Source organism: Gossypium hirsutum, chromosome A07 (genome assembly GCF_007990345.1).
Source record: "Gossypium hirsutum isolate 1008001.06 chromosome A07, Gossypium_hirsutum_v2.1, whole genome shotgun sequence".
Taxonomy (NCBI): domain Eukaryota; kingdom Viridiplantae; phylum Streptophyta; class Magnoliopsida; order Malvales; family Malvaceae; genus Gossypium; species Gossypium hirsutum.
The window spans coordinates 41,027,726-41,037,685 of NC_053430.1; the positions used below are offsets into that span (position 1 = coordinate 41,027,726).

Below are 9,960 nucleotides of genomic sequence, written 5' to 3' on the forward strand. Positions count from 1 at the left end.
TTTAGTACTCGCCTCTCTTGGGTACAATCTTCGTAGTACTCACCTACTTCGTTATAAAATCTATGTTACAATTCGACTCGTATACTTACGGATACTGCCTCATAACTTTTTATTTTATTACAGTATTTACACTCTGGACGTTAGTATGTCCAGAGGCAGTCAAGCTATTGTCACCGTTGCGGGGGAGGTAATTTCACTAGATTGATTTTAATTTTCACATTCTAAAAGAATAATTAGGAGATTTCTTAGCTATAAATACGATTTTATTTTATTTTAGTATTATTAATCTTTTCTTTCTGGGTTTAGTGTATGACTCGTAATAAAAGCATACTTATTGTAGCAGCCACAGATCCAAAAGAATAATCTGAAGGAATCGCTGACAGCAATCGCAGAAAATGCAAGATCCACCACTACCAACTGTAGTTAACGTACGCCGTGAAAATCCATTGTTTGGAGACGTCAATGATAGCGCTCTAAGTGATCCACTAGCACCATAGTTACCCGCAAACAAGCATATAGCTCGGAATGAGAGAACTTTACAGGACTATGCCCTACCAAGTTTAGATATGGTTTAGAAACGTACAGTGAGACAAACGATATAGCTAATAATTTCGAGATCAAACTGGCACTGATACAAATGATCCAAAATAATCTGATCAAACTGGCACTGATACAAATGATCCAAAATAATCTGTAGTTTAGGGGCACTATGATAGAGGACCGTAATTAACATTTGAAATGGTTTCTTCAACTCTGTGATACTTTTAGCATTCATCTTTGGTTGTTCCCCTTTTCTCAGTTAGACTCGCAGGCTCTAAGATCCATCACGACTTGGGATGAACTTGTTGGAAAATTCTTACAGAAGTTTTTCTCGATTAGTAAAGCAGACCAATTAAGAAGAGAAATTGTTGTCTTTAGACAGATGAAAGGAGAAAGCTTCTATGAGGTGAGGGAACGCTTCAAAATGTTTATTCAAAAATACCCGTAGCATAGATTTCCTAAGTGGGTGAGATTGCAGATATTTTGTAATGGATTGGATGCAAACACAAGATTTGGATTAGATAGAGTAGCAACAAGAGCTCTTATGAATAGGATGCTTACGAAATTATTAAAAATATGACACTAAATTCTTGTCAATTTCCAACTAAACAATTCACATATGGCTAGAAACTCGTTACGGTCAAAGCTATTCAAGAAGATGATAAGTATCAACAACTAGTGGATAGACTTAATCGTATTTAATCTTCTTTTACAGCGTCTATGCATGGAGGAGACAAGCCACTCTTTTATTATATCATTAATCTTACTGAGGATATAAATTAAATTGGGAATAGGGGTGGAAACCCTTATTTGAGTACATACAATCCCAGCTAGAGGGACCACCTGAACTTGAGATGAGGAGGAAATCAAGGGAGAGGTAACAATTCAAATCTAGTTAAAAATACTAATTATCAACCTCTTTACTTGTAGAAACCCCAAGACAGAGCCAACCCACGTGACCATACTATATGTGGTCAATGTCTAGAAAAAATTAAGGGAGAGATGCATTCAATGAGAATAGATGTCAAGCAAGTGTAGTCTAAGTGGATCAACTCAACAAGAGCATTAACTAAGCTTGAGGATCAAATAAGCCAATTGATGAGCATGATGGGCGACATCAAAAGACAAATTGGTACAGGTATTCTCAGTAACATGGAAAATAATCCACGGAGGGAAGGAAAAGAGCATGTGAAAGCTAAAGCACTCTGATTAGGCAAGGAATTGAGTAGCCCAGAATATGATATGTGAATTGTGCAAGTGTACACGTCGAATCAACTAATAAAATGATAAGTGAGATCGTCTCCACATGGATCGGATTAGGTATAGAAATGATCAATTTATGATAATGATTAATGTTAAGGCAAAACCAAGTTAAGTACACAGTGGTAAATTAAAATAATAAGGATAAGTGAAAAATGTATACTAACTAATATTGGAAAATGTTAAGGCAAAACAAGAGTAAAAATGCAATGGCAATTATGAGAATAATTAATAATGTGAATAAAATGAGAGCGAATAAATAAATAACTAAGAATGCTATGGCAAAGGTAATATGGAAAAGGATAAAAGGTTTATGATGTTGATTTGGAAGGTTGGGATTACTAAGAATCTATCTTTACTTTCAGTAAGGCCTCAGCAATATCATACTCAATCTACTGCTTAAAAGAGACCTAAAATAACACGCTTCTTTCGAGAGCAAGATCTCAAGTTACCTGGATTATGTCTATAGGCCTTAGTACGGTACCCTACACTATTTTATCTTCATTATATACAAAACTACTCTATGTCTAGAGTCTACTGTAGGTATTCGGTCAAATACCCACTTGCATCATTCAATTTCAATAAAACTAATCCAACATTTTCAGAATTAGATTCAGTTTATGTGCATACTGCACACTCATCTATGTCTAGGGAATGTACAGATACATTTAGGAAATAAAAGCAATTGAATGAAATAGTAGATTAAATCAAATATACATTTCAACCATTAAAGGAAATGAAAGTTTCATCATGTAATCCTAACCCGATGAGATTTAATTCAAAGGTTGGTGATTTAAATTCAAGTTTAAAATAACAACTAACATTGTTTCGATCAATTCAATTCAAAGGAGAACAAATTAAGAAATAATGTAAGAACTTAGGAAGATGGTTGTCGCCAAACCAATCCGCAATCTAGCAACACTGTATCCTATGGTGGCTGTGAGGGACGACCTTCAACGTCCTTTTTCCATCTTCTACTCAGCCGCTACCCTCTATTGATGCTTCTGGATCTTCACACTTTCTAAGGTTTCCTCCTTTGGCTTTTTATAACAATTTCTTCCTAGGATAGCTCTAACAGCCCACAATATCCTCTTTTATTTTTTAGGCAGATTTTTCTAGTACAAGTAAAGTTGGGCTGAGACTAGTATGCGTTGAGTGTTGACTCGGTCCTCTTCCTAAATTGCCATAGCATACAAGGTGGCAAACTATCCAAACTTTTATCCCGGCAAACCTTCACTCATTTATTTCTTTCTCCACATCCTGCAGCTGCCAAACCACCAAACACAACCCTTCCACACATATTTAAAAGTATCTAACATGTAAACACAGTCCAAACTCCTAATGCAAATGATAAAAATACTAATAAAATTTCCTAGCATGCCACTAAATGTACCCAAGTACAAGCAATTAGCAAAATCTAAAGGTATGAAATATAACTTTTTTCAAGAGTTGTCATACCCCCAAACCTGAGTTATTTCTTATCCTCAAGCAAAATATGCATAAATGCATGTGTGCAGTAGTATTGTCAGTGCATGTACCTATCTTGTATTGTCAATCTATTTGGAGACCAATATATACATCAGTTCTCAGCCATCTTCTCTCGTTAAAAACTTGTTCGAATTTCAAAGGTTTGATTTAACAAAGGTAGTACTAAAAATTGCTCCCTAAAAACAAGATTTCCTATGTGTCGTGTATATTCTGGCCATCGAAAATATCCCTTAGCTTACTCAGTTCATTTGTTACCTAAACTCAAGTCACTCTTATTCTCATCATACTTTTATAAGCCATTTACAGAAATATAAGTATATTAAGGGAATTAGCATGTCACAAAATTTTTTGACTTGATAATCACAATGGAGCATACACTGAATTACCTAGTACTCAATCATGTCACAATTTAAACATAAATCACTCTTGAAGCTAAGGCTTTTGACTTAGAAGATGGATGGAGCAAACAACTACCTCCTTAGCTACTCAATCCGTTACTACAGCGGAGTGCCCCTAATTTATTTACTTTCTATTACACACTTTTACTCAAACTCACCTTTCTAATTAACAACACAATGGAGCAAACAAAGTGGTGCTGTCCTACTTGGAAATTCTAAGCATTGGAGTGCCTATTGTCCTTTATTTAATACTACAAAAGCAAAATGACTAAATTTTTTGCTTCAAAAGTCCCTATGTTCATTAAAAATACCCACTGCAACCCAAAAAAACTGAGTATAGGATATCTTGTAACAACCCGGTTTTGACTCTAATCGGACATAGTGGTTTCGGGACCACAAGTCCGAGTCAAAAAAATATTTTAATATTATTTTGTGTGTTTATTATGTGTGAATTTAATTGTGTGAAATTTTCGTGTTTTAATTTTGTCATTTGAGTGTCCGATTAAATAAAAGGATTAAATCGCTTAAAATAAAAGTTTAGGGGTTAAATCTAAAAGTACCTAATTGTTGTTGTCTTTTTAAAATGGGGGATTAATGATGCAATTAGACTAAAACATAGATAGTGGGTGGCAAAGGACTAATATAACCTTATTATATATGTTTTGTTTATTAATTATTAAAGGTTAAATAAGTAAATTAATAAATAATGTATAGTATAATAAAACAAAACATAAAACAAGCCATTATCATCTCTTTTGTTGGCCGAATGTTGCAAAGAAAGAAAACATCCATGGCATTTAGGGTTTCGGCACTTTACTAGCTTGATTAAGGTATGTTTTTGCTTCGGTTTTTGATGATTTTTACGTTTTTGAGATCGTTGCTTTGAATACTTCAAAACCCATGTCTTAATTTTGTGAATTGATGAATATTTTGAATTATGTCATTGATGAATATTTGTGTTTTGGGATGTTTGATGATGAATAATGGAAGATATGTCTTAGATTAACATGTTTTGTATTGGTATTTTTGATGAATTTGAGTATTTAGGGCTAAATTGTGAAAATAAATTTTTGAGGGACTAAAATGTGAAATAAATGCAATGTGTGGACTTGTATGAGAACCATGAATATTCGGCCCTTGTGTGTTATGGGCAAATTTTGTGTATTTTGTATTTTGTGCAAAAAGGACTAAATTGCAAAAAGTACAAAATGTTAGGGGCAAAATGGTAATTTTCCCATTTATGTATTGTTGGACTCAAATGAATGTTTTGATGAATAAAAAGGTTAAATTTGACTATGTTTAGATCAAGGAACGAAGAAAACGAATTTGGATCGGGGGAAGTCGAAGGTAATCGAATAGTCGATCGTGTTTGCTGATATCCGAGGTAAGTCTATTAGCAACTAAAAGTTATTAAGTAAATATTTTTACATGCATACTAATTTTTATCTTATGATTGAGCTATAATTTAAAGTATAATAGTTGAATAAACTTTGGACTATAGATATTGTATATAACATGTTCGAATATACAAGTATGATCTTGTATAAATTATTGGATAAATCAAAGGTATGTATAAGATATAGGTATATATATATATGGTTTGAATGATTATATAAGTATGTATATATATATATATAAAGTCGAATAAGCATGCAAATATACATGTATGTGTTGTGTATTGAATTTAGTTATGTCATTATTTAAGTATGCGAGGATTGATTGTGCATTTATATATGTACAAGTTTTTGTTTTGAAATTGAGTATGAAATTATACATTCATATGGTAGATTCGAATATGTATAAATGCACATGTATAAATTCTTGAATCGAAATTTGGTATAGAATAATATATGTATGTGAAAGTTTCGATTTTGTATGTATATTCACGTAAAAGTTTTTGAATGGTAGTGAAGATATGAAATTGTTAGTTTGAATTATTATAAAGTGATTGAATGTAATACAAACTTTAAGTCTAGCAGACTTAATGCCGGTGATACATTTCAGACTTTAAGTCTAGCAGGCTTAATGCCGGTGATACATTTCAGACTATATGTCTAGCAGGCTTAATGCCGGTGATACATTTCAGACTTTAAGTCTAGCAGGCTTAATGCCGGTGATACATTTCAGACTATATGTCTAGCAGGCTTAATGCCGGTGATACATTTCAGACTATATGTCTAGCAGGCTTAATGCCGGTGATACATTTCAGACTATATGTCTAGCAGGCTAAGTGCCGGTGTACTGAATCAGGCTTTAAGCCTAGCAGGCAAAATGCCGGTGAATCTGTTTAAATTGTGTTAGAATATACAATGGATATATCTATGATTTGTGATTATATGAAATCGATGAATACATATGTACATTAGATATATGTGATTGCTGAATTTATAAATGCATATGGTGATATGTGGTAGTTAAACATATATATGTTGAGCCTATGTGTTTGATAATTAATCATGTATGCATTTGATATATATATATATATATATGTGTGTATTTCGAATGTATGTGTTACCTAGGTATTCAGGTATAAATTCGTAATGAGTATATTTATATACAAACAAATATAAGATGTGATTGATGTATATATATTTGTGTTAGATTTGAATTGATTTAGAACTTACCATGAGTGTACATATACAATCGGTTTGATATGTATATAATATGTATATATATGCTCGGTGGTATACATTCAATTGTAATGTTGTTTTGTATAATATATATATTAAACTGAATTCATCCGACAGGTATACATATCTGACTATAAATGAAATGGTCTGAGTAGAATAATGTATGAATGTTAGATGGTTGTGTTAGTTGAAATTTCAGTAGAATAGATTAAAAAGGTTATAATAATTATGTGTTTATAATTATACATTTAGTTATGCTGGAGACTTACTAAGCTATAAAAGCTTACTTCGTTTGCTTTCATTCATTCGTTTTTATAGATTTGGAGACGCGTTACGAGCTCGGGGATCATCAGCACAGTCCATCACACTATCGACTTCTTTTGGTATTTTGTTAAATATTTGAACTCGATCTTATGGCATGTATAGGCTTGATAATGTTTTGGATAATTTTGAATCCTATTGTGTAAATAGCAATGCGAAAAGAGTTTAACTTCCATGCTTGAATTTGATTATATATGTTCATGAATTGAACTTGCATTTGGAATTAGATATTAAAGTTATGTTTATGTGAGCTTGGTTTCGTAATGCCTCGTAACCCTGATTCGGCAACGGAGACGGGTTAGGGGTGTTACATATCTCATTTTTAGAAAGTAATTTTCAAGCAACCATTCCTAAGCTAAATTCACCCAATCCATTGTCGCATGTTCTAAGTATATGAAGGATCCCAGCTCATCGTCGAACATCATAAGTTCAAATTGTACTCCTCATAGGCCAACAGTGCGTAATAGTTGCATTACCATGGCAAAACAGGTTTAACTAAACTAGAATGACTATACTAAAATGAGCATACATACTAAATATAACATAAAACCTAAATGTACAAAACACCCCCAAACCTAATAGATACATTGTCCTCAATGCATGATCAGATATATATGAAAACAACCAAAAGAGAAATATTTACAACAAATGTCATAGCAAAAGAAATAAAATGCAAGATGCATGAAAGAAAGAGGAAAAAAAACTTAATTGGCTTAGACTTGCATGTAGATACTTTATTTTGCCTGACGAGTGGATTTTCGGGTGCTGATTTTGTACCACCATTTTCTCTTTTTAGGGGTCATCTCTTCTCTTTCCTTTTCAGTTTCCATGAGCTCATAAACTAGACAATCGATGTCACGGTCCTGTGCAGATACGGGAGCTGGTCGCGAAGGTAGAACAAGGTCTTTCCCTTTGGTGATGGTAGTATCATCATTTTCTCCTTCTTCCTCCTTCTCATCATTTAGGGATGTCGTCTTTTCGAACTCTTCCACATCAGTTTGAGTAGGTGCCTCGGTAGCAGCTTGAGTGGGCTCTTTGGCAGAGTTAGCAAATGGGAGTAAGATGGTTGGGAAGAGAGGAAATTTTGGCATTGCTTTTTGAAATTCTTTTGCAAGGATTTCCTTAGAGCCAAATCCCTACTCCTTACATAAGCCCAATATTCAAATTGCTACTGTTAGGCCTATGTCGTCTCCTCAGCCAAGTGAAACTTTTGGATTTCAAGAAGGGCCATCCTCTGCTCTAATTGCTTCAAGGAGTGTGCTATTTTTTGTTCAAGGGAGCTATGAAAAACTCGAGGTGTTGTCGTGGGAGTATGCGCAGTAGAGCAAGTGGTGGCATGGCTATGCTAAGTTGCCCTAATAGCATCAGTGCCTCAGATCTCTGCAAAGATAGTTGGTTTGCCCACCCTTGTTAGGGGTGATATCCTTCTCCGCATTGAAAGGGACTCGAGTGGTTCGACATAGCAGTAATAAGTGAAGGGAAACCCACATTGTTCTCAACACACTAGTGTACTTCTTGAAAAATGATCCTTCCAACATTAATATTTCTCCCTTTTATAATGGAGTGTAGCAAAAGCATTTTTTTCTTTTGAAACAATTGTATTGTGTGTAGATGACATAAGTCGGCTCCTCAGGAAATGATACCCATGTTTTTCAACTATAGAGGACACAGATTCATTGTATCCTTTATATGGTTCATCTTAAACAAGAACCCTTGCTCGAAACAGAAAGGGAGTTTCATGATGTTGCTATTGTATCTAGTGGTTGCGGCACTGTTAAAGAACATCTTTAGCTGAGTAGCTCTAGCCCTTGATGTTTCAGCAGTTTTAGAGGTAGTTTTGATGCGAGCCATTAGAGAAAACTGGAAAAATCTTGGAGAATGTAGTGGAAGAAAAATAAGAGAGATTGAAGAAAAACAAGTAATAAAAATGAAAACTTTAAAGGAACTTTAGATATTTGAGTAGTTGAGAAGAGAAAAATAAGGGAGATAGTGATAACAGTTAAGCAAAAGTGAAACATGCTATGGAAGTTGTGTGATGTGAGGAAGAAAGAAGAAAATTAAGAATATTTTAGGGGGGAAATAAAAAAAATGTGAAGTGCCCTAATCCATAAACAAAAAAATTTTTAACTACTTTACCATAGGCTAGCCAAAAATTGATCTAGCTAACAAAAGAATAAATCTTTCCTTTTAGACTTATCTGCCCGATCATCCTCACATTACCAATTTCCCCGTTTGTTACAATGTTACAGTAAACTTCACTTACTATCGCAACTGTTCAATTCATATTCTTTATTCTGTCTCTGTAAACAACTATTCAAAAATAAAAACAGAAATGGAAACAATATTAAATAGGTATTAAAAATAAAAATAAAGCAATTAAAGAAAAAACAGATAAAAGAAATTGTTAACTCAAACATCCCAGAGATCAATGGAGTGCTTTCTCGATCCACATGGGCACCCTAGTAGTGCTTTAAAGCTACCCATTAACTTTAAATGTGACCCCCGTTTTCAAATCTTTGATATTAACAGCTTTATGAAGATACACAACCAGCAAGACTTTAATTTAGCATAAAACAATTTGAGCCTAAAGTTAAATAACAACATCTGTTGTCCTGGTTCAAATTGCCGCGGCATGATTCTTTTATCGTGACAGCGCTTGGTCTTTTCCTTGTACAACTTAGCATTCTCATATGCTTTTGCTCAGAACTCCTCCATTTCATTCAATTTTAACAACCTTTTATGGCTAGTAGTGACCCAATCCATGTTCAGCTTTTTAATTGCCCAAAATGTTTTGTGCTCAAACTCAACAGGAAAGTGACATGGCTTACCATAAACAAGCTTAAAAGGTGACATCCCCAATAGATTTTTGTATGCTGTATGATATGCCCACAAAGCTTTATCTAATCTAGTAGACTAATCCTTACGAGTAGGATTCATCATTTTTTCTAGAATTTTTTTAATTTCTTTGTAAGAAATTTTAGCTTGTCTGTTGGTTTAGGGCTGATATGTTGTGGCAATCTTATGTTTCACCCCATAATGGGTGCAATAGTTCATTTGGCTATTGTTGCATAACAAATAGCTCGCGAATGCAGTGTTGGAAAATTTGAATTTGAAAAATGCAGCGGAAAATAAGTTTAAAGAAAAAACCAGAGTTTTAAAAACTTTTCCAAATAAAAAAAGTACTTGGTTGTTATATCTAAAGTAATAAACAATTAATCAAAATTGTACATTTTCGATTTGTCTATGATGAACGCCTTGACCGAGTAGTCTTCTTCGTTATCTTCAAGCTCACGTCTATCAAGTGTGGGCTCATTTCAAATTAG

The 9,960-nt window shown here is 33.8% G+C and overlaps 1 non-coding gene across 1 annotated transcript; it reads right to left on the minus strand.

The window, feature by feature from the left end:
- Positions 1 to 890: 890 nt before the first annotated feature.
- LOC121204356 (small nucleolar RNA R71) lies at positions 891 to 996 on the minus strand. Its single transcript, XR_005899283.1, has one exon. It is a non-coding gene; the product is annotated as a small nucleolar RNA R71 (small nucleolar RNA).
- Positions 997 to 9,960: the final 8,964 nt, after the last annotated feature.